Genomic DNA, 25,971 nt, shown 5'->3' on the forward strand with positions numbered 1-25,971 from the left:
CTGTGCATTACGGTTTATATGTTATACGTAATTAACAAGTACTTTAAAACAAAAAACACCTGTCCTTAGAGAAGAGAGCGCTACATATTTATCACATATGTTACCCGAAAGTGCTTGGAAACATACAAACAATTGTAAAGAAAACATTTTAAATGCTGCAAAGACATTCACTAGTTGTAGAAGCCTTTTGTGATTCTGTAAGCACAAATTTAGGTTTTTGTTTTTTGCAAAACCTGAATGCATCGATTTGGTGTTCCTAAATTGAGATTTTGCTACCCTGGGTTTCCGGAAGGATTTTCCCCCGTGTGCTGGTGCTAGGGGAGAGGTGCAAAGACCAGGAAATGACAGGAAGGAGACTGCAGGCTGGCCTCCGCCCCGAGGCTTACACTCCAATTCTGTAGGACCAAGTTCTTTCCAGCTTAACAGTTGTTAAGTACATTCTATCCAATACTAAACATGTTGAAGTAGTTATTATCCTTCCCAGTCACCACTTAAACTTTAAAATCGATTTTTTTTTTTTTTTTGGTCCACGTGGAGAATAGCCGCAGCTGGAGCAGATTGGTTCATTTTCAGGCGGTTGGAAGACCTGCTCACTCTGCCGCCGTCCTTACCGACCGCGAGAGCAGGTAGGTTCGAACAGCTGTGGAGCTGCCTACCCGTCTCTTTCACCTTTGCCCCATTGCCACGGGAGCCACCCACCAGGTGGCACAAAGCGGAGGAGGGGGTGACTCATGCTGCCCGTGGCCTGACTTCAGGACTTTTGACCATCAGGAAACCAGAAAGGCAATTTAATTCTCAAACTAACTCACCCAAGTAACAGATCATTGAGCTTAAGATAGTTCATTCAATAACCTTTATTATTTGTTTGACAATAAAGATAGTACATAGCACTGTAACAATTTTAGAAAATACAGAAAATGCATAAAGAAAATTAGACAACCCATAAAACAGCCACCAAGAGACAGCCACCATTAACCTTCTTTCGTACCTCTTTAAGAGAGCAATGAAGTGGCCCACCTCCCAGACTGGCTTTCAAATCCCACTGTGCCCAGGAAGCCCTGTGCGGGTGCTGGGACCTACTCTGCGGTGACTGGGAACTTCCTGAGGTGCTTCTGTCCCTCCGTCTGCCCTTTCCTCCAAGAAGAATCACAGTTGCACTCTGCTTCTAACAGTTTGTTTTGCTCGTGTGCCTGGAGACCCTGAAGCAAGGGAAGCATTCTAAATGGGTTAATGTATAAACACACAAAGAAACCAACATACACATCCTCTGTGATACAGCAGAAAAACCACAGAGAATCCAGCAAAGGAAGAAGCCAAGAGAGTCAATAAACAAGTTGGTGGAGATGCGACATACAGGATGAAATATTAGGAAGAAATAAACATTGAGAAGAGGAAAAAAGAGACACCGTGGAAGTTTCTTGAGTTAAGAAGTTCCCTGAGCCTTAATTTCCAGGACTGTTAGTTCTGGCGTCTGATCTCAAAGGCACCCTCTGGGGAGACTCAGGGTCACAAATGCCTAGAAATGGCTTCTGCTCTGCCCACCAGCCAGCTTACACCCCAGGTGCCCACGTGGCATCGTCTGACCCAGATTCACACAGCCTCTTTGGATGCTGTAATTCAGCCCACCAGGGAAGCCATATTTTGCCAACTATAGTGGCAGGGCAAGAAATTAACCTTTACTGGGGACAGTCTATACAGCAGGCACACTTTACTTCTCCAGTGGCTACCAAACACGGCACGATAATGCCTAATCCTTAGGTAAATGTTTTTACCATTTTGAAAAATCTCTTGCGTGACATCATATAGCCAGTAGAGTTGGAATTAGGAGCCCAAATTGCTCTTAAAAAGCCCCCGCTCTCTATCACGCTCCCTGGCAACCTCCAGTCCTGCCTGCCTTCCCTTCCCTTTGTCCTGCGCCTTTAAGGACGGACAGAGCCGCCATTGTAGGAAGTCCCACTCTTGCAGCTCGGACTCGGGGAGCAAAGCTAGGTGAGAACTGTAGACTGGCACACGCCTGGGATGAGTGTGGGGCAGGGAAACCAGAGAAGGGGCCAGTGCAACGCTTCAGCCAAGAAGGCACCGCAGCTATGGAGGTAAGAAAGTAGTGGGTAGCGGCGCCTGGGTGGCACAGCGGTTAGGCGTCTGCCTTTGGCTCAGGGCGTGATCCCGGTGTTCTGGGATCAAGCCCCACATCAGGCTCTTCCGCTATGAGCCTGCTTCTTCCTCTCCCACTCCCCCTGCTTGTGTTTCCTCTCTCGCTGGCTGTCTCTCTCTCTGTCAAATAAATAAGTAAAATCTAAAAAAAAAAAGGGGGGGGTAAAAAGCTAATTGGAGGCTTAGAAAATAAAGCACATTTGAAAGGAGTTTGAATGACTCAGCCTGGAAAGGGGGTTTATGCATGTTTTTCATACATTTCATAGGAAAGTTGCTTTCCCACACGCAGGTCACAGAGGCCGGCGACCATCGCCCCAGTGAACACGCAAAGGACACGCAGGACAGTGCTGATGTGAGGACGCGAGACGAGGCTGACAGGTGGGTTCTTAAAAGCTCACTGTAGCTTCTGCTGCAGGTGCTGGATGGAAAATAGACCCAATGTTCTATGCTGTTCTATGACCAGCCGGCGTCAACCAGTCTTTAATCTTTATTTATACTCCGTTACCATCTTGCTGAATTCTGGAGGTGGTTCCTACCAGCAACACTGACTACTCTCTTTTATACAAAGTCCAGAGGACCTCACTCCCTCCTCTGTTTCTAAGGCTCTAAGATGAAGAGTAACAAACACTTCAGATATACTGGTATTTCTTAAAGTTCCATTTGTAATGAGTTCTCTTTGGGGATTGGAAGGAGAGAAAATAATGCAGAGGTTATGAGGAATATTGCTTCATGAGGGTCTCTCCTTGAGGAGGAACGAATAATGACTATGTTTAGGTTCAAATACTATGTTTTGGTTTAAAATGTTACAAATTAGAGAGCTCTGTGTTGGCCAACAGGACGGAGTTAGAGAAATGCTTTGTTTTCTGTAGCTAGCTAAACATTGTTGCCTTAAGTAAAAAGTCCTGTGGCTGAGCCGAAGTAATTATGCCCACAACTCCTCTCTCTGGTTAGAAGGGTAACTGTCAGTGAGAGAAAATTCCCTGCTTCTCATGCACGTCTGGGGCGTCTGGTCTCGTGCTACGTGAGGGCTGGGCTCCTGCAGGGCATCTGCTGGCTTTCAGGCTAAGCCACCCCAGTGGCCCCCAGCCCCCCACCCCCGCCCCCACCGGTGCAAACCCACCTAGTCACCAAGGGGTAGATAATCCATCCCTAGCAGGGGAGAAGCAGCCTGTCTTTGGACAGGGACGGCAAAACAGAGGAGTGAAAACGTGGTGCCATTAGTCTCGCCTCTTGTCACTAAGGTTTTACATGTAACCATCAATAAATAGAACTTGCCCTTACTTTCACCAGTACTTATTATCATACAATTTGAAGATTCTCGCTGGTTGGACAGGTTTTGAAATGTTACATTATTTTGTGTTTCTTTCACTACCAAGAGATTGGACTTTTCCATATTTTCATTGGCCCCTATGGCTCTTTTTTGAGTGTCCTGATCACCATCCTCCCTCCCCATGCCCACTGGTCATGCCTAGAGGGAGCAGGATGGGGGGAGCAGGAGCCAGCGAAGATGGTAGTGCAATGAAAAGCTGTCCTTCACTTGCACCTGAGCCATCATCTCAGCTGGGGCTGCTGGTGCATTCGCAGGTGGTACATTCGGCGTGGTCAGCTGTCTCTGCTTTATGTCCTGTCTTTGGAACTGTGTCAGGAGGCAGGGAAAAGTAAAGAGGAGGAGAAGGAATGGGCAAGATTCTTTTCCTTTGTTATAAACCAAGTCAAACTGAGACTTGTGAGAAAGGTGAAAACTTGGTGATCCTTCAAAGTGATAATCTTTTAATATTGGAATAGAAGCACGTGTTGGGGTGGAGGGTGGTGGACTGAGCAGGGAGGCATCTGGCAGCTGCCCCAGAACTCCACTGTGATCCCAAACTCATCTCTGGTCCCAACCTGCACATGTACTTGGCGAAACGAATCTCTGCAGGTAACTGACTCACTCGTAGAGTCGGTTCAACAACCGCTTGCTTCCTACTAAGCGTGTCCCTTGGGGTGATCCCACCCAACCCCACACATGAGAAAAATTCTGATGACTACCTGTCTCTCCCTGGTGACAGTGCTGTTGCACCTTCAGGCCCTTATACCTGGGCTGACTCATCTGAGTGGATTTACTCCGATGGGGTCCCTGAAACCTCTCCCCCTCCCACCGAGTCAGCCTCAGTGCGGGAGGTCAGTGCTCTCTGTATAAACAACTTATAATTGAAAACTTTCATTCCACTTTTAGCCTTGCCTTTTTTAGTATGAATAATCCTAATGCCTTTCATCTGACTTTCCGCACTTCTTTTGGCTCTTGCAATCTGCTGGTGCTCCGGTGTTTCTGAGCCTTAACGCAGGCTAGTGCCTTTGCTTACGTAGTTCCTTCTGCTCTTTTCTGGACCAGCTCCTCCTTCAGGTCTAAACCTCAGGGGTTCCTTCCCTTGGGAAGCTTTCCCCAGCCCTGCTGAACTGGAATGGTGTTCCTATGAGAGTGGACATCACACTGCATTGTTATTCGTGTATAAATAAACTTCTTCCCCCCCAGACGGAAGTCTCATGTCTGGAGTGTTTAATGGAATATCTTTGTCTGATAGAGCCATGCTTGGCACTTAGACAATACCAGTTGAATGAGTTCCATTTGTTGAATTCAAAGGATTCAATTATCTTTTAATTGGAAGGTGACATTGTAGTCCCCAATTTCAAAGTCTAGCTCTTGTTCTCTATCTGCAGACCTTGTTTCTACCCTACCTGCAGAGCCTGTTTACTCAGCCTGATGGCAGCCCCACCCCGTTGCCTGCTCTGGGGAAATGTGTGTCTGGAACATTGGCTATCTTCAAAGGCTTTCGCTGTATCAGCTGGAAGGACTTCAGCGCCTTCGTCAAATCAGGGTGAACATTACACTCTCCAGACTCCTCAGGCATGTTTTGTTTATCCTGGAATCTCCTCCAAGATATCAGCTGATGGCTTCACACACTGTTTATGGTCTCAGATTTGGACAGACTCAGATTTTCCCCCTTCATCTTCCAATCCTTCTCTAAGATTTTCCTCCCTTCGTTTGCTCAAGCTTCATTACAAATGCTTTTCCATGTGTGACTTTCCCTGCAGAAAACTGGCTTCATAGCTCACACTTGGTGCTGAGATAAGTCTAGCAAATGCCAAGGGCTAGCTGGAAAGGGCAGATGGCATATTTCCTGATGCCCTTTTGTTATCCATCCATATTTACTCAGGCTTTTCTCCTTCCACAGGGTGGGAGTGGGTGGTTTTTTTGGTGTAGATAGAATGGAGACAAGCTAGTGGTTTCCTTAACGAAAGTGGAAATGCATTTTTTCAAGGCAGAGGTTGGGGAATAATAGAGATATAGACTTAGTTACCCAGGCACAGACTAGGATAGCACGAATCTTGGTGAAAAGTGTAAGGCACAAACGTAGTTAAGACCACACACATTGTTGAGCACCTCCTGTATATGCCAATATCTGGCATGGCAGGTAACAAAGAGAAATAAGACTTGGTCTTTGCATTCAGGGAGCTCACAGTTAGTTCAGAGAGTGACCATACAGAAGAGTGAGTGCCAAGTACAGGTGGGAGTCAGTGACAGGGAGAGGAGCACTATTTGGGTTACACATATGTCCCTTGACCTGACTGTCGCAATGACACCTAGAGAGCTATTTTTTAAGAAATCAAACCCGTAGGGCCCAGGACCACAGATGTCTTCCATGGTCATCAAGACTGTTTGGAGATGCTGATTTTTTCTCGCAGGTGGACTCAGAAACCGGGGAAACAACCCCACACTATAATCCCTGCCCCACACATCGTTTATTGCTGTGTAACAGATTGCCGAAAAATGACATCTGGAGACGAAAAATATTATCTCCTCTGGTTTCTGAGGGTCAGGCACCTGAGTCCATCTTAGCTGGGTAGCTCTGGCTAAAGGCTCTCATGGGGTGCTCATCTCAGCTGAAGGCTTGATTTTGGAGTGGGCAGGTAGGATTCAAGAGAGAGCATGAGGACCCACCATGGAAGCCTCAAGCATTTATAGCTAATCTCTCAGAAATGACATCTGTTATGTCTGCCATATTCTATTTGTTTAAAGGCTGTCACTAAACCCAGCCCCCCACCAAGGGGAGGAGATTACTCAAGAGTGTGGATACCAGGGGGCAACAGTCCCTGGGCACAATCTCGGGCTGCCTACTGTGTCCCTCCACCCAGTCCCAGTCTCCTCCCTGTCTCACTGCTTCCTTCCCAGTTCAGGACATGCTTATGGAAGGGACCCGTGATGGCTTTGCTCTTTCCTCTGTGCCACCAAGAGTGGGGAAATGGCCTTAAGTCATAACAGGACATTAGGTTGGATATTCTGCTTGTACGGGTAGTGGACCCAGAAGGACTTGATGCTGGCAGAGCCTCTGTCTATAGAGGCCAAGTACTGGATGGGAGACAGATTTGTAGGAAGAGGTCATTTCTGGAAGTGTTTGGCTGAGGGGGAGCCATTTTGCAAATTGTGATTTGAAGCCCCAGTCTGCCATCTTACCCAGATACTTACAGTCCTGTTATGGCACAGGACCGAAGAGCTGTCTTACAGAAGAGGACAGTTTCTGTGCCACCCCAGGGCCGAGCCTCACCCACTTGGTCATGAGGCCAAAATCGCCTTGGACCTCCCTTGCCTTCTGTCTCAGACCCTTCCAGTCCTTTCCTGGCTCTGTGACTCAGCATAGTTAACCTCAGCCCTGGTCATCCTTGTCTCCTATGAGCTCTCCGCCGGCTCCAATCCGTCCTTGCCTCCATCTTAGCCGAGAAGCACTTAAGGTACAACTCTTCCCTGGGGGCTGGCAGAGGCCCCTGGTTATCCCACAGCTGCGAATCTAAGCCCAAAGGTGTAAGAGGCCATGGGAAAGCAAAAGTTGTTAGAACACAGTGGTGACTGCGGAATTTGGCACTCAAAAAGTCGTCCATATGCAAGTACCTCAATCCCAATTAAACCAGCTTCCTTCCTAGCTGGCCGCCTCGGCCTCCTGGCCCGCCAGCCTCCAGCTGGTTTTTCAACGTTGTGCATATACAGAAGTAAGATGCAAATCGAATGCACTTTCATGAAGTGGGCAGTGAAGTCGGAGAACTACTCGGGTAAACCTACAGAGAAGGATCTGGCTGTGGAACTAGAGCAGTTAACAGAGACGGAGAGAAAATTGACGAGGACGCTGACACGGGAGGCTCTTCAAAGGAAGGTGATTTGAATATCAAAGGCGGAAGAGGGGCCCTCCGGAAACTGGTGAAACTCTTGAATATTTTCTGCACAAATATTCCTCTTTACCTTCCTGCCCTTGAATGTAAAATGAAGGAAGACATACTGTGCTAGCTTATAATTTTATCCAACAGTTAATGCCCCCAAAATGAGCTCTTTCTTCCATCTAAGAATTAGTGCACAATCACACAACGTCCATTTTATAAAATAGGCAATATATGATTTCATGATTTAGTTTTGTTTGAAGATAAAGTTCCAGTCAAACTCGCTTTTTCCTCACTATTTACTGTGATATTTTAGAGGAAGCTGATGGGGTAGTGATGTGAGGCTGACGGCAGGTGTCAGAAAGGAGAGGGAATATTTTAAGCAGAAGCAGGAGCTAACAGGATGTGCAGTGGAACTTTTCCTGTTGTCTCAGGTGTTGGCTACAGCTTCAAAGCTGAAGTCAATGAGAGATAAGGACCCCCACATTCTAAAGAGAGATGCTAAAGAAATTCCACAGGACTTGCGAAGGAAAGGCTGGAGGCTCAGGAGAGAGAGTTCTTTGAAGGGAATTCTAAGAGGAGCAAGCTTTGCTTTTTCCTCCACTCCCCATGGGGAAGGGGATTCCTTCACCCAAGGCAAGCAGAGAGCAGGGGCAAGAGAACCTCAGGCCTGGGAGAAGGTTCTTGCAAGAAGGGGAGACAAACTGGTCTCTCACTTTGTAGATGGAAGCTTGTTAAATGGCAAAAATAGTTCAGCCTGTGGAGTGCTCTTACCAGAGAGCAGGATGCTAAGGGTCTTGGGAGAGCCTGCCTTGTGTCTCTTGGAGTGTGGGGCCATGAGGACTGGCACCTGGCTCTCAGGGAGCTGTGAGAGCAGGGGCTGGCTGGGACTGGTGTTGGGGCAAGGTGAGGAGGGCAGCAGAGATAGTAAGATGCATTTCTGCCATTTGGAAGGCTAAGAGTGAGTCAATTTCCATGGACCAATTGATAGCCAGCGAGCTGCACGGTGGGGCAGGGGGCCCCAGCAGAGACAGATTGAGATCAGCTACACAGGGCATCACCGGTGGTGCACTGTGGGAAATCTCCATGGCAGGAGTAGGGGAGTGCATCCCAAAAGTCCTGTTAACATGCCCTGTAAAAGAGCCAGACTTAGAATGAAGGGAACTTCAGACACTCAGGCAAAAGCCACAAACTGTGTATGTTGCCCACAGTGGCCTCATGATTTCCTCTCAGTTTTGCCCATCTGCTCAGCCCTAGAGGATCCTGAAGAAGGCTGGGGGGTGAGGGCGGGGGTGGTGGTGGTAAGTGAACAAGTCAGATCAGGAAGAAGGAAAGAACAAACATACCTCCTTCCCCACTGGAGGTTCCTAACCCTCACATCAGACCTGAGCTGAAGAGTGGGAAGGAACTAAACCAAATGTGAAACTCCAGTGTGAAGTTAGAGTGAAGCTTTTAATATTCCCAAATAGGGCTCTTCTGATGCCTGAACAAGACTGAAGTCTTGGATCTGCCTGGAGACATCACCAAAGAGTGAGAAAGGAGACACAGAGTTCCTTTGAAGACAATGGTGGAAGAAAAAAAAAATCTTACCAAGTTCAGCTTGCTCAATAAACCGATGGCTTGTGTTTGAGGACGGCTAGTATTTCAATTTGCAATGGCAGAGTTTTTCCATTTTACCTGTGCACTTACTCTTGGACTTTCATACCCAAGACAGCATTCCTGCCCTGGAAGAACCCACAATCTAGTGAGAAAACTAAAAAGGGAGCAAGTGATTATAATACAGCATCATATTGGGAAAAGTACGGGGCACTGTATGAACATAGAGGAGGGCCAACCCAATCTTCCGGGCCAGGGCAGCCTTCTGATGAAGTGATATCTTGGCTTGGCTATATTCGTATGGAGAAGTAAGAGCTAACTAGATAAAAAGGGAGGTAGGAGGCCGGGTAAAGACAGAATGGGAGTAAGGAGTAAAGGGATGGGTTTGGGGAGTGTTAATGAATTAACTTTTAGGCATGTTGATCCTATAATTAGATGTGAGTCAGGAACCCTGTCTGTGTGCCAGAGATGGTGATTGGGCATCATCACCCACGTGCAATATTTGGAGCCCTGTGGGTCAGATCTCTCAGAACAAGTGTGTATGGAGAAAAAAGAGACTATAGATTCAAGTCGATCAGATAAAGAGGCATTTGAGAATGCGTGCACCCAGGACTCAACACCTAAATCCTGTTCTGGGACTCTGGGGCAGGTAAGTTTATAAAGAACTTACCAGGCAGAAGAAGCTCCCGAGGAGTGGATGTTTGAGGGCTTTAGTGCCTGTCCTCGGGGACCAGACCTAGCTCGAGCATGCTGGGTTTAACTAATGGAACCGCGGACTCTCTGGCCTGCAGGGGACACATCTGACTTAGATCAAACAGACCGAATGGCCTCCTGTCTTCAGAAGCCCAGATGCACGTCTCCACTCTGTCTTATAGAACAGCAAGGTGAACCCGAGAAAAGGCATGACAATAAATGGGTAAGGAAACAAAGAGGGGTTCATTTTGGTGTCTGGAACATTGCTGGTCAAACTGTGCCTCTGTGACATGTGCTTTCCCAGCAGCAGGTGGCCACAGGCTGACTCACTAAACTGGACACCTGGAAGATAAGAGCCCCAAAAGGGAGTCCAAGAGGGAGAAAGCATCAACTCCAGACCCTGTGGCTTAACTTAAGGCCTTGACTGTGAACTGTTTGCCAACCAGCCTCCTCCTAAGAGCTGAAGAACTCTCAGTGCCCTCAGAGGCCTAAAGGGATCCCCAGTGTTTGAGGAGTGGGTGGAGGAAGAGATATGGAATGGAACAGTTGGGAAAATGGAAGAAACAACAGGAGAGTGTATTCCCATAGAAGCTGAGGGAAGAGTTGAGGAAGTGGATGAATGGAAGAACAAAAACGTGCCCCCTGGATTTGGGGGGGAGGGTAGTCACTTGCCAAAACCGATGCCAGTGCAGTGAGGGATTCAGGAACCAGACTTGCTGTGAGCTCAGGTATGCGTGGGTTGTAAGCAACCACAGGTAAGGAATAGACAGTGCCCTTCCCAGAAGTTTGCCTCTAAAGAAAAAGCAATAGTGTGAGAAACAAGAAGGACCTATAGGGGTGTAATGGCATGAGAGAGGGTTTTTCTCTTTGTTAGGAGATCTTAGAGCATGTTTCAAAAGTGATGGGGAAGAGGGAGAGAGAAGTTGAAGAGGCGAATGAATGGGGGCGGAGTGGGTGGAATGAGAACTCAGGGAGCAGGGAGGAATGGCTCTAGAAGAGCACGGACGTTGCACAGGTGATTAGCCTTGGATGGATAAGAACAGGAACAGATAAGGAAAGAGCAAAGAGCAAAGGAGATAGGCGTGAACGTAGATAATTGATAACCGGAAGGGTGGAAAGGTTGACGCTTGTTTGCTTTCCTGGTGGGCAAAAGGGTGGTGAATAACACAGCAGCAATAGCATGATAGAGTTTTCAAGCATTTGCATAAATATTTCATGTAATCCTACAATAAGCCAACCAGATTTTTTGGTTGGTTCCAAATCTTGAGGACACACCCACGTTCTCTATTACTCTTGTCTATCTGAGCTGCTGTTCTCTCCTGTAGCTCTACACAACTAGAATTCTCTCGATCTAGTCTTTCCCCTAAGTACTGGCCCAAGCCAACTCTTTTAAGTCTCATTTACAGCTGCGGCCATTGAGGAAATTCAAACAACAATTGGTTCTTTTCTAACTTATCTCTGAGGCTCAAACATCCCTGCTGTCCAGTGGCAACCAGCTCCAGCATGGCTGGCCATTGCTCACCTTCTGGCCTGTTTCAAAAAAGGACTTGGACCAAATCCAGATCTACATTGGATGCATGGTGCTACCTCTTGGCTATAACCAAGGAATATTCCTAGACTTCATGGGGGTTCAACTTAATTTGAGTTGAGGACACTTTGGCCAGTTATCCACTTACGTTTGTTTGTTTCTTTCTTTCTTTCTTTTTTAAGATTTATTTATTTATTCGAGAGAGAGGGAGTGGGAGGCGGGGCAGAGGGATAGGGAGACTTGAGCAGCCATCCCTGCTGAGCCAGGAGCCGGATACAGGGCTCCATTCCAGGACCCTGAGATCATGACCTGAGCTGAAATCAAGAGTTGGCTGCTTCACCAACTGAGCCACCCAGGCACCTCTCACATTTCTTATAGTCACTCAATACCCAAAAGAATTGGGACAGTGGCCATGCTCCATTGGTCTTTCAGATTCCAGGCTGCAGTTGGCCCCTCAGTCTTTTTGCTGGAACTTTCCATTCTCAGCACCATTAAAAACACATCTGTTAGGATCTCTTGGTTATTGGTTCATGATGTGAAAGAGGGGAGACGGGCAGGGAGAAAGTTTCAAAAAGTGTCAAAGACCAAAAATTGCATTGAATCAAAGAAGCAAACCTGTGACCCTCAAGTTGGGTGACATCTTTTTGCTTTTGTGCCAGTTGTTTTGAAGCCTCCTCTGAAAGAGAAAGTTCGAAAATGCTTCTAGAAATAATGGCATCATTTGATTAGTGAGATTGTTTCAAGAACAACCTTTATTTGGGTATACATACATATGTTCGGTTTATACGTTCTAATGTGTTTTTTATTTTACGGTCACTTAGAGGTCATTTAATAGGTTCATTATTTTATGGTCATAGTTTCTAGTCTTTCAGGCTGTGCTGTGACTGTTAAAATAAAGCTCTTCTAGCTGAGATGAAAGGTATTGTTTCAAATGTGCATCCAGGATCCAACTCTGTGCTAAGTATCCTTAAAATTTCCAGTGCAAAAGAAGGTTGAGGCTTTTGACATTGTGAATTCACAGTGTGGTTAAAAGTCATAGGTTGAAAAAAAGTTGACACAGGTTAGCTTTGACTTGTACGTTCAAGAGGCAGATCTTTTTGCCCCCAAGTGAAGGAGAAACTCCTAATGCTAACAGGGCAGCTCCAGAAGGCAACGGGAGGCAGCTGTTTTCCTGGGCAACGCGCTGTCATGTAAATCAAATACGCTCCCAACCCACGCACCGAGCAAGCAATAAAATACAAGCTGGGAGGTTATTCTGCTCCGGGAAACTGCCCTGGTTACCCAGGACAGTTAGTTCAAGCCTGAACTAACTGTCCTGGCCTCTCCCTCTCATCTCCTATCCTTTCTTTCACTTTCCATCTGTTTCTGTGGCCAACCCAGCAGATTTTTTGACTTGTCTGGGGCACCATGTTAAGAGCACTGGACACAGAACTGAGCCTCCCCAGGCGGTACCCTTGGTCCGCCCCAGGCAGGTGGATGCACTCCCCTGGGCCTTCTTGTTCTTGGCTGTGTCAGGGACCACCCCTCAGCACCTCCACCAGACCATGCCCAGCTGCTCTGGAGAGCAAGCAGTCTCTAATGGTCTGTAACTCCAGTGCTGACCACGGGGCCATATATAACAGGTGTGTTTGCAGCTGGAAGACAACTAGACCTTACCTTGCTCTTATTTCAAGAAGATGTCCCTCCGAAGGAGCCCCTTTGAGTGCCATCATGCTGCTGGAGATGTGCCTTTGTATCCTGACTTTTGCTGTGAAAACCTGCGTAGGCTTATTTTATGTTTACTAAACTCCCAGTGGACACAAGTCATCGCGAGTATATCAGAGGCTTCTATGCCGATTCTCTGTGCTCCCTGAAAACCCTCTCCAGGTCCAGGGAAGAACCAGTGCCTCCCAGGCCCCATCTGGATGGTGTCAACAGCTCTTGGCTCTCATGAAATCATATATGACCATGAGTTTGGCAGGGGGCCGCAGCAGGGGGGGGGTCCCTTAATTTTGGAAGAAAAGAAAAACATGCAGGGCAAGAACACAGTTATATTGTTAGAGTGATTATTTGGCTTCTGGCTAACTCTTGGTCTCCTGAGAGGCAGAGAGGAGAAGGTTTGGTAAAAATTAGCTCGGTTTTCTTTTCTGCAAACACAACCAGAAAAAATGGAAACCAGCTGAGTTGGCAAAGTTTTTGCCTGCCCGTAATAGAGGCATTTATGATATTAAAGAACGTTTATAAAGATACTTCAACTTGGGTTTCCTGTGAATGAATTGGGAAGAAAGGGAGTGGATAAGACCTGGATGGAACTAGACTTTCTTCAGTTACACAGTCTACCGAAAGCCAGGGACTTTTATGGGAAATAGGGAAGTTTTGTTTGGAAGATGGGTCTGGGAGATTCGAAGAAACTTCACACCAGAAAGTCCTTTGAATGTGCCCTGGAAATGGCATTGAAATCTCCCCAGCCCTGGCCTTGTGGTGGACATTAAGACTGGGCTGACACTTCAGAGAAGATTCTTGAACAGCAAGGTTTTCTTCTGAAATTATGATCCTAATAATCCAAAGTATTAGGCTGTCCAGGGTGGCTCAGGCAGCCCAACTTTGACAACACAGAGTTCATGGAACAGTGTTTTTATTTATAGCTTCATTAGTCAAGGCTCTTCATTAAGGTGTTATAGTCCAAGACTATTTCCTCTACAGAACATAGACCGACTCACACGCAAGCTTTCCTACCCATGAGGTTTGGTTCCAAATATGTCAAAAAGACTAAAGCTCATTCAACCGTTTGGACCCAAATCAGTTACATTTATAGCTAACATGTGTAATATTCTTATTTTTCTCCATCTAAGTCAATCACATCCATGCATGAGCACCTTCAAGGAGGACAGTGTTTCGGGCTGGCATGTGGAAGCCTTAGATGTGTTCCTCAGTCCCAGGAAACTTTATTAAGGAAACAGAAGTGGGGGTCTGGGGGGGCTCAGTCGGTTAAGCTTCTGCCTTCGGCTCACGTCATGATTCCAGGGTCCTGGGATCTAGCCCCACATGGGGCTCCCTGCTCAGCAGAGAGTCTGCTTCTCCCTCTCTCTCTGCACCTTCCCCCTTGTGCTCTCTCTCTCAAATAAATAAATAAAATATTTTTTTAAAGGGAAAAAAAAGGAGACAGAATGTGTGAAACATTAATGAACAATTCAAAGCAGGATGTGATAAAGGGCTAAATGAGGAAGAATAGGAAGACCTGGAGAAATTGAGAGAAAATAAAGGGCGTGTGAGAGACCAGGCTTCCTAGTTTTACGGGGATATTGAATCTTTCTTCAGAAGGAAGAACTTGGAAGTTACAGGAAGAAAATTCCATCTCATCAACAGAAAGAACTTCTGAGTTGGGGAAGACAAGCTAGTGGGATTCTTGGAGGCATGCAAAGAGAGATTGAATTTCATCTGTTAGGGATACTACAAAAGGATTTTCCACACTGCATAAATTAAATGATATCTAAAACTGTCTTGGACCTATCAAATAGTCCTGGGTGCAGTTACTGGAACCTGCCAGAGGAAAAGGACCTTGCTGAGCCTCAAAGGATGAATGGCCTCTAGGTGGGATCCTCCCCTCCTGTGTGTTCCCCTATCACCACCACCCACTACCTGGCTTCTGGGAGAGGAGAACCTATGGTAAAGTAGTCTCTATGGCAACAGAGGCCAGGATACAGAATTAAGGATCCAAGATGGATGCCTTCATGGTACACTTAAGGTTTGTATAATTCACCAAATATAAATCTTACCTTTTAAAAAACCAGAGAAAGATGTTCACTGGGAAAAGTACTGATGTCTGCAGCTTACTTTAAAATATATTTTTGAAAAATGGATTAATGGGTGAATAAGAGATAAATACGTAATAAAACATATATAGCAAAATGCTAATTGTAGAATCTAGGTGGTAGGTATATAGGTGTTCATTGTACAGTTTTCAACTTTTTTGTATGTTTGAAACTTTTTATAATAAAATGTTGAGAAAAATCGATGTTGAAGAGAGCCAATGGCTTTCAGCATTCACTGACATGGAACACAGAATATGATAATGTGGCTTATCAAGTTCTTACTGCTCACCAAGTGCTTTGAGGTACTATCTCGTTCACTCTCACAACCACCTACGAAGTAATTATTATCATCCTCACTTGGTAGATGGGACAACTGCGGCACAGAGAGCATGAAATGTTTGACCAAAGCCACACAGTTGGAAAGTGTCAAGTTCAGGATTTGAACCCAGGTCTGACTGACTCCAGAACCCTTGGGCCCCAGATGCTGATGGCTGGCACAGTGCCTCACTTTGGGTGGAAAGCATCTGATGTTTGGAGGAAAGTCGGAGGGTGCCCACATGCAAGCCCTTCCCTCCCCTGCAAATGGGTTGCATACAATTTGGCTCTTTAATTGTTCTTTAATTGTTAATAAACACCCAGATCTCCACTTGGGAGTTTTATTTTGATTTCATCTTTTTTCCCCCTCTTTCATTTTAAACAAGAAGTTTCTTTAAACAATAAGACGTTTGACTTGAAGGGAAAACGATCTAGGATTCATTCCTTTTAGAGTCATTTATCCCTACTTCAAGATAAATTCTCCTACACGTAATGGCTACATTCAAAACTGTTATAAAATTGTCCTGGGTTTTACAGTGATGAAAACCGCTAGAATTCTATAATCAAACAAGATCTGCAAGGATTTTTTTTATGTTGTTGTTTTGTTAAACAATGAGAGCAAAATAGCTGCTTGGAACATAAAGATAAGAGCCGAATGAGCATGCCACTGATGGAGAAGGAGCGTCTTTGCACAGAATCCGTTCTTTTACCCACCTTATTTCTGCTCGATGACAGTCAGAACATACCATGGGCTGGTTAGCTTTTTAAAAATGCAACATTCGTGCATATACACCAGTTACTTTATGTACAATAAAGGACTGAGAAGGCGGAGAGACGAAGGACAAGAGGCTGCGGGAGTCGGGCGGCGGCGCTCTGACAGCAAAGGTCCCGGGGTCTGCAGGAACGGGGTTCTGGAGGAGAACAGCAGGTGCCCCTTTGGGGACACTGCCGGAGCACAATCACTGTCTCTTCGGCCTCCGTGTCCCCCTGTGCAGGTGTGTGCCGCGGACTGGCTGCACCTCCGTCAGAGTCAGAGCTGCCCCAGGACCAGCCTGTCCCCAGCAGGCTTCCCCTGGCTGCTAAGCCGTGTAAAAAACGGCGCTTCATCTTCGGCGGCACCGCGGAGTCAGCCAGGCCCACCAGCTGCGAGCTATCGCCGTCATCGTTCTCAGGCGTGCCCCCTTCTCTGGGCTGTCCGTCAGCCCTGGCGGCGCTGGACGCTCGGCTGTGGCTCCACGGAAGAGGCCTGCGGGGAAGTCGTCGCATCTCCCTTTGGCGCCCGTGGTCCCCGAGGGGGTGCTTTCCGTCACTGGCTGAAGATGGGAAGTAGGGCAGCGCTCTCCAGATCTGGCCCTCGGCGTCCTTGGCAGCTGCCCGGGCGCTCTCCCATAGTTGGTAAAAGGAAAAAGAAATCATAGACAATCACACCCCTCTGTTTTCACCTCAAAGGCCCACTGAGAAACGGACCACGACCTCAGTGTTGGGGTGGGGGGGTGGTCTTTTCACACCTGGGTGTGATCTCAGGAGGCTCTGGAGTCCCAGCCGCAGCAGCGGGGGAGGCCATCTGTGGGTGCTGCGCCCCACGGTCACCCAGGCATGGTGCTGGTGTTACCCAGCTCTGCGACGGCCCTAGGCCCGCATCTGGGAGGCCATCTGTTTGGGCCTCACATTTGGCTTGTTTGGGGTTTCTATTACTTCCCCTTCCCTCCACCTTTTATGGGGAGGGGGAAGGCTGCTTCCCAAAACTAGAGAAAAGAAATGAACTGGATGGCTTCCCGCCTTCTTCCCAACAGCCGTCTGAGCCCACCACTACCCCGGGGGTAGACAGCAGGGGAAAGATGATTTTAGAAACCAGAGCCAGGGAGTAGGGAAGGAATTCCTCAAGTCCCGACCTCTGGCTCTTCTTGGAGTTGGACCACATATAACCCGGACGGCAGGCTGTCAGAGGAAGCATTTGCCTGTTTTTTGTTTGGTTTTTTAATGCATTTTGGGTTTTTAGAAATTTTTATATATTTGAAAGAGCATGAGCAGAGAAAGGGGAAGAGGGAGAGGGAGAAGAAGACTCTCTGCTGAGCAGGGAGCCCAGATTGGGGGCGGGGGGGGGGGCTCGATCCCAGGACCCTAAGATCCTGACCTGAGCTGAAGGCAGATGCTTAACCAACTGAGCCACACAGGTGCCCCTGTTTTGTTTTTTCCCCCCTAGTTTTATTGAGAAATCATTGAAATACATCACTGTAAATTTAAAGACATACAGCATGATAGTTTGACTTACATATATTGTGAAGTGATTACTACAGTAGGTTCAGCTAATGTCCATCTTTTCATAGATAAAATAAAAAGAAAAGGGAAAAAAATTTTCTCCTTGCGATGAAAATACTCAGAATTTACTCAGTAAACAACTTTTCTGTATAACCACGTAGTGGTGTTTGCTATATGTACCATATTATACTCTACATCCCTAATACTTAAAACTGAAAGCTCGTACTTTTTGACCACCTTCCTCCGATTCTCCCTCTCTGCACCCCTCTGCCACATTTGCTTATTTTAAATGCCCTGCAGGGACTCTGAGCCTAGGGGCTGTAGTGGGGTCACTGTTCTAATCTTGTTCGGGGATGTGTTCAGGGTTGAGGCCCTACTAGACCACACAATTCCAGAACAATGGGGTGAGGAGTGTGCATCAGGAGGTGAACACCAGCCTCCCTCCTGCTCCCCTGGGAATCTCAGCCTGCATCTTCCCTCCACTGTCCATGCAATGCCTGGAGCTGAGCCTGGCCCCCGGGGCCTTCAAAGCAAAGTTATGAGGTCAGATGGCAAGGGGTCTAGAAGCATGGGAAGGAATCCTGGAGATCAACACATCCAACCCTCTCTCTTTTTCTAAATTGTGTTAAAATATACATAAGTTCTCATTTCAACCATTTCAAGTGTACAATTCAGTCACCCTATACCAGCTGATTTCTTAAAAATGGGATGATATATGTATAAAACATACATATTTACCAAGAACTCAATTGCTTGTTCCTGGTTGGATGGATGTTAGAGAGCAAGAATGTCCAGAAACAGCAGACAGGATGGCGAGGGACCTCGGAACTGTCCCTTACTGATGGAAGAAATTGGTTAACAGGGGACTCAGGACAGTAATGGGTGTTGTCTTCAAAGATTTTACGGTATATGGTGGAAAAGAGATTCAGCTCACCTGGCTTCAAAGGTGTGCACTTGGCAGCAAGTTCATTTCTATTGGAAACGTCAAAGACCTTTTAAATAACTCAGCTAAAGCAGCCGGCAGCGAGCTTCTGACTGCCCGAGGTGTGGAGCAGAGCCTGTGTGACCGGTGTGCTGAAAAAGTCTCCATTCTAACTGGGAGATGCTTCATGAAGAAGTAGAGAGATGATGTCAGGCCCACGACCCGCTTACCCAGCCTAGCAGGTTCACAGGCTCCTGGACTGGAGTCCTGAAACAAATGGCTTTTGAAGCATTTGATGGGAAGGTGCTCACAGTTTAAGCAGATGATGCCCTTGGAGCAGAGCATGGAATGGTTGGACTATGAATACTCTCCAATTGCAGGTCACACACCCTGTCATGAAGTCGCTGTAGTCCGTTATGCCCCACAGTTTTTAAAGAACTGAAGTAGAATTGAATATATCCAAGTGCAAAACACAGGGTAAGGGTAAGTATTTGGTGTTTTTCAAGAAATATGTTTGGTTATATTTTGTGCGTACATGTACAAGGCCAGTGTAAAAATTATGCTTTACTGTGGGTTTTTTTGTTTTGTTTTGCTTTTTAATTAAAAGTTCAGAAGCAAGTGGAAAGCATGGGACAGAAATGTCTGGAGTCTTAAAAATGTGTCACAAGTTGTTAGGTCACATGCCAGAATAGAGAGAGGACAGTCCCTACCAGGCTGGGCAGCTCTGACTGCTTGCTCTCTTGGCCCAGTGCACTGTGAAGCCCATGTCTGTCACCAGCAGTGGCGTCCCTGGGGTCCCCAAGTGCACTGACTCGGCTGGGAGCTGCGGACGCCCCTGCGTGCTGAGGAGCAGGCGGAAGGGCATGCATACTGACTTGTTCATACTTGGGGAGTGTAGTGAAAGTAAACTTTGAGCCTCAGAGGATAGCTGAAAACAAGCCATGGAGACAGCCAACTGAGAGTATATGTGACCCTCTCTCTCTCCCACTCCTCACACAGATCCCCAGTGTGTCATTATTTCACCCCTTCATCCCTTAACTCCAGGACATTCGTCATTCTGGGAGAGAACGGTGTGCACACACTACCGGTCAGCCTCCCCTGGAGCCTGTACTCAGAAGGGAGCTGCTAAGACATTCTGGAGAGGGTTTGCAATGAATAGGCAAGTCACAGAGTGCACAGTCTTAGACCACACCATGCAAGAGAATGTCTATAATTAGACCAAGAGACGATTACCTATATAATACAGACACACACACACACACACACACACACACACACACAGTGCTTTCCAAAATGAAGGGGTGCTGCTGCCAGTTCTACGGTGAGTCCTTTTCATAATGCAGAGTATGTATAGTGGATCTGTTTTTGTCCGTCCAATATCCCATTCTGATTTTGACATGAGCATCCACAGTCCTCCACTTCCTATGGATAATGGTTCCTGTCTTGCTAACTCATTCCACGTGGTTCTAGTGGGACAGCCAATCGCGGTGTCTTGCCTCATCCCCCGGGCTTCAACAACTGGTCCGTGAAGAAGGCAATAGACCCAAGCCAACACAACCGGGGTGTTCCCTAGGACTTACAAGTACGAAAGCAGTAGGCAAGAACTGAGTTTTCTTGTGGGGATGCTCATCTTGGGAACTTTGGCTCCATTTTCCTCTAGCCATGTGGAAGAACACTACCGGCAGAGTGAGGGAACAGAAAGTCTGATGACAGCTCTGGCCACTTCTCCTTTGTGCTCCACCAGTTAAGTGAATGACAGTTTGTGGGTAGACAGGTTGGGTGTTCCGTTTTTGCTTAAACTAGTATGAGTTGGTTTTTGCAATTGATACGTGAGAGAGTCGCAGGTTGCTTCAGCATGCATCCGGGTACAGGATTTGGAGTGAAGACATACATTCAAAGCCTAGATCTGGTTCTTACTAACTGTGTTCAAGGCATACAACTTGTCCAAACCCCAGTTTCTTCATCTGTACTATATACAAGGTATTTGTGAGGGTTAAATGAGCTAATTGTGTGAAAGTGCTTTGTATAAGGATAAAACATTGTCTAAATGTGAATTACAAATCCAAGCATCTTTCTCTGAAAAAGAAAAACAAAGGCAGGGCCAGGGGAGTCTCCCTTGTGCACCTTCTCACTCAGGGCACTCTCCCCGAGGGACCGCTCTTCTGAGCTCTGTCATCCTAGGTTGCAATGCTGCTAATGATTAACAGTATGATTTCAGACAAACCTCCTTACTTCTCAGAACTGGAATTTTATCATTAGTTAATGATGAGCTTAATTAAAACAACACCAACAACTTGCCTTGGAGAGTTGTTGCAAAGTATGTTAGGTAACATAAACTTTCTAAAGATCCTTAAAATGTGGTGAGCTAAGGAGCAGGCTGTTGATTTCGCTGTCATGAAACCATGTAGGACAGGCGCTCTGGCTCGGTGGGTGGCATAGGCACCAAGTCTAATAGCAACTCATGGATTTTAAAACCATTTCATTTTTCACCAACTCAACCAACAGGAAGGGGACAAAGAGCGTGAAGGAGTCAGAGTCCTCCCTAAAGGCTCCAGCTTGAGGGTAGCACACTCCGAAGGTACCGACCCTGGCCCTCCCCTGCCTCCAGGCAGGCTGGGAAATGTAGTTCCAGGCTGGACAGCCATGCTCCAGCTACAAGTCTTGCCAGAGAGGAGAGGAGAAACAGATTGTGCTGGAGAGAGGGTGTGGGAGGAGGAGAGGAGATAATACACGCAAAGCGCTCAGAACATCTCCCGACAAAAGGTAGCACTCAAATATCAGCTGTTTTAGTTTTTTTCTCTCATGCTATAGGAATTAGAAAAGAAAGCTTTTCCTCAAATTAGGCCACAAAATGACTCTTTCTAGGAAATATGTACTGATTTCATGACTCCACTCTGCCAGCTTCCTCTGGCAGCCCTGAGCTCATCTCTCAGCCCCTTCTCTCTAAGAGCTGCCATTCCTCCGCCCCAAAGAGCTTCTAAAATACTCACTAGTGACAATCTTGAAAGATGAGCCATGGAGAAGGTCCAGCTTTATCTCCTGGAATGCCCCATTTACTTATGGGATGAGCTCAGAACAGAAGACAATTAAAGGATGATAAATGGGTGTTGGACCCGCTACATTTCCCAGCTTGGTTTTGGCCACAGTACAAATGTATGCAGACCAGTGTGGAGACCCTGGGAGTTTTTTCTTGTTAACTCTGGCATTGACTCTCTCCTATTCTGCTGACAGCCTCGTGGGGAGACGGTGTGTGGTGGGCACCTGGGTTTAAGAGGATGGCCGAGATTGATGAATCACACGCCTTCCGATGCCATCAATAATGCAGGCCCAAGTCCCATCAGCTATGGAAATTTGCAGCAGGAAACTAATGAAGTCTTTAGTTATAAAGTCCTAGCCATTTAGTCTTCCAAGAAGGCAAAGCTCCCAATAAATACTTTGGCAGGGGCTGTACGCAGGGTGTGGGCCATGCTATGTAGCTGGTCGAGTGTGAGTGTGAGAGACCACCCACTAGACCGGCGTGGCAGGGAGGCTGCAGTGAGGCTCATTCGTGACCTCAGCAGATGGGCTGCCAAGGAAACAGAATTCCCCACTGCCCTTTCCCCTGCCCCTTACCCCACCCTCGGGACAGCCCAGACAAGTGGGAGGACCTGGGCCTCGGCTGAGGACAGCCGACCTTAGCTTAGCTCATCCGCAAACATTACCTGGCTCCTTAACAACTTGCTTTGAGCATCCGTGTGAGTAATTAACTTGTAGGTTCACCTCTTAGCTGTTGATAGAACATGATTTCTTCCATCGTGCATGTTTCTTACAGTTTCCAGCGGGGACCAAGTGCCCACATTGCTTGGAAAAGAAAAAGAAGTAGGAATGACTCTCTCTTCTACATGGACCGTAAGGGGAGATGGGCGAACCAGGAAGCCCTTCTGCACATTTATAAAAGTGTGGGCAAGTTCGAGATATCTGGATGGGGGCCTGGTGGGGGACTGGAGAGAGGGGTTGAACTGCCTAAGGCTTTGTCCACACATACAGTGTAAATTTCAGGCAATTCCCCTGATCATCTGGGCTAAAATTCTTTTACTGACAGGTCCAGAAAATTGAAGCAAGGTTGAATTAACTAATCTATTTCTTTCTTTTCTTCCTTTTCTTCCTTTCTTCCTTTCCTTTCCTTTCCTGTCTATTTTAGAAATGAGTTCTGTTTTCTGCCTCGTTTCACTTGCCCAGCCAGCTTACAGGGAGCTCAGTTCATTGCCTTGCTCCTAACAAGGTTCAAACCCCAAGTCCAACGGTTTGTTTCTAGAGGCAACCGCAGTGTTTCGGGCACCCCTGAGGGAAAGTGGTGCCACGCTGAGGCGGGTGATCGAGAGAACACCATGTCCTCTGAAAACCAAGAACTAAGACGGACCCACAATGGATTTCCAAGGGAAGGACCAAAAAACAGAGGAAAGCTATATTGGAAGCTTTCAAAGCCCCTGGGGGTGGTATTCATGGAAACTGGAGGAAACACAGGTAACAGGCAGCCTGACTTCAGGATGCAGAGACAGCCCAGGGTGAGTCAGAGCTAATAAAAAGTGCTCTGTAATGGCCCTGGACACACCGTTGAGACCAAGTGTTGGAGCATTTTCACTTTGGCCCAGAGCCCCAGAGTCCATTCAGCTGGTGATTAGTTGCAGCACAGACCCTGGGAAAGAGATCAGGAACAGAAAGTGGTTTATATCGGTGTGATCATTAAAATTTGATCAAAACCTGGACGTGGCTAGTTACGTTTTGATGGCCTGTGCTGAGAGCCAGTTCTAAAAAGAAGTCCCAGCCTTCCCCACCAGGAACTTTCCTTAATTCCCAAGTGATATTTTGAGGTAAAACTGCATAATGGGCCAGAAAGGTAGAGCAAAGCAGATGACTGGACTGGGACCTTTTTAGGTGGTTATCTGAAAGGGAAAGCAACAGAAAGGGTTTCAGGCTTAAGACAATTGGGGAAAAAGCAGAAGTCTTACAACAATGAGCATAACCAACTTTTATCTGCATTTTAGGAAGAAACAGTATACAAGCAATCTGAAATTTACATGTCAAGTAGGTCGATAAATTAGTAAATCTGAAGTTTGGAATTATAACATTTCCCATAGTTACAGTGTCATACATCCTTATGGTTAGATGTCACCTCAAACGACCAGTTTCTGGAAGCCTCCCATCCATCCACCCAGACTGCACGGAGCATGACCCCTCCCAGGGCCTTTGTAACACCTAAATCCACCCAATTTTAGCCTTGTTACACTGTTGTCGTTGCCTTCTTAACATCTCTATTCCCTAATGAACTGTAAGTTCGTTCTGAGAAAACTCTCCAGCTTTAACTCAGTGCTGGGTTCCCAGTAACTATCTGTTGAACTAATAACAAAAAAAATGGTGACGTTTCCAGCTCTTCCATAGAAACTTATATATTTCAACAGGAGAAAAATAAAACTGTCTTATTTTTCACAGATGATATCTGTGTTTTCTTCTCCCATCCTGATCCAAGAGGATACCCCACCGTTTCTGCTGGCAAATGCACGTGGCTTCCCACAGGGAGCTCACGCCGCTGCAAGCCTCTTCATCCTACTTCAGTGACCTTCGGGAAGACCATTGCTCTCTACTTCCCCACCTGCCCTGGCTGCAAGAGGGGATTCTTTCCCTTTCTTTACACGTCGTCCCCTGCTCTCAGAGCATAGAAAGGGTTCTCCTGGGGTCACAGCAGAGGGAACACCACCTGCTCACATTCATAAGCACATGTTTGTATATGAGAGAACATTCTTTAAGCAATGGATTTGTATCCTGGGAACTGCCTCTTTTTTCTCCCTTTCTCTGTCTCTCTCTTTCTTTTCTTTTTATTAGTTTGTTCATTTTTAGGCATTGAAAAAAGAAAAATAAAAAGACAGTTGGATCTGTTATTTTTCCCGTGTAATAAAATCATTCAGAATGCTCGACTCTCGGTCTGAGCTTGCTCTGCTCTTACAGATAGCCAAGAACAAACAGCTAATCCCATCCACTTTGAGAGCATCTAGTTTTTTAAAAAAAATTTAATGCTATTTCTTTTGTGCATTCCTTAGCTTTGCTCTTGCCATTTTGCAATATGCAAACACATCTCTTTCCATCTTGAGTTGCCATTAGTTCAATCTTTGGCCCTGAAGTCTGGATTGTGGAGATTTTTAGCTACTTGTTACGTGATGTCATTGGCAGCTGGAATGAAGAGTTTCGGGGATGGCAAAGGAATCAGGAAGTCAGCAGGGTAGATGAGAGGTGAAGACTGGCCCGCCTTAAAGGACATCTACCCCATTTATATTTTGTGAAAAATATTTACATATTTATATAGTCAAAATAATTGTGAATATTAATTTAACCAAAATGTGTCATAACTATTTGAGAAGACGGGAAGTAGGGGGAAAGGGATATATTTTTGTGGCTGGGTGGGGAGCTTGAGAAGGTTTTGAAAAGTTAAATCTAGCTCTTCCATAAACAATATCCAACATTTTAAAATGAGGAAATTTCCCCCGTGTTTTAATATATAACATTTTCATTCATTTCATGCCATCCAAAAACATTTTCTTATTTCCATTGTGATTTTTTTTGATCAAGGGATTATTTAGAGGCTTATTTCTAAATCTCCATGTATATGGGGGTTTTCTAATATGCTGTGGTTCTGATTTCTTTTCAGTTGCAATGTGGTCAGAGAGTCTATGCTGTGTGACTTCAATCCTTGGAAATTTGTTGAGACTTACTTTGTGATACAACATATGATCAATTTTTCCATCTATGCTTTAAAACAGTATATGCCCTGAAGCTGTTGAATGTTCCATGTTGTCTCTCATGTTATTTCCTAATAACGTTTCATTTTGTTGAAGTTCTCCATGTTCTTACTGATTTTGTTTGTTCTATCAGTTACAAAGTATGTCAATAAAAGCTCCCACTAAAATATTTTTGTCTGTTTTCCCATTTAGTTCTGTCAACTTTTGCTTTATAGTATTTTGAAGTGGATATTAACTTAGAATTGTCATATCTTTCTAATGCGAATTTTATCATTGTGTCCCTCTTTATAGATGTGGTTTACTGGACCTGATATTAACATAGCCATACCTACTTTCTTCCCATTGGTATTTATATTGTCTTTCTTTATCCATCTCTTTACTTACAACATTTTTAATTCATATAGATAGAGATATGGATAATTCTTATGAGCATAATTTTTTATGTCACTTTGAAGATCTTTGACTCTGTTTCATCACATTATATGTAATTACTTTTGCATTAAGTAACTTATTGTTACTCTGGTCTACATTCTTTTTTCCCCCTCTCCTTTCTTTGTTTTTATTTTAAATTTTTAAATTTATTGTTTTTTCCTCTCTTCTAGCTTAGAAGTTATATCCTCCTTTGCATATAGTCAATAAACGAATTCTTCACAAGACTAATTTGATTGCTATTTTTGTCTTCTTCCTGAACAATGTAAGAATCTTAGAATACTTTAATTCCATTTGCTCCCTGACCTTTATCTGCCATTGTGGCTGTAT

General features: G+C 45.9%; 1 long non-coding RNA gene across 1 annotated transcript; it reads left to right on the top strand.

Annotated features, from left to right (window-relative positions):
* The first annotated feature begins 648 nt into the window (after positions 1 to 648).
* Positions 649 to 25,532, top strand: LOC148110064 (uncharacterized). Its single transcript, XR_015724461.1, has 3 exons — positions 649 to 2,093; positions 2,444 to 2,532; positions 23,912 to 25,532. It is a non-coding gene; the product is annotated as an uncharacterized LOC148110064 (long non-coding RNA).
* The last annotated feature ends 439 nt before the right edge of the window (positions 25,533 to 25,971 follow it).

This window comes from Ursus americanus, chromosome 5 (assembly GCF_024610735.1).
Source record: "Ursus americanus isolate L20-20 chromosome 5, mUrsAme1.1.p, whole genome shotgun sequence".
Taxonomy (NCBI): domain Eukaryota; kingdom Metazoa; phylum Chordata; class Mammalia; order Carnivora; family Ursidae; genus Ursus; species Ursus americanus.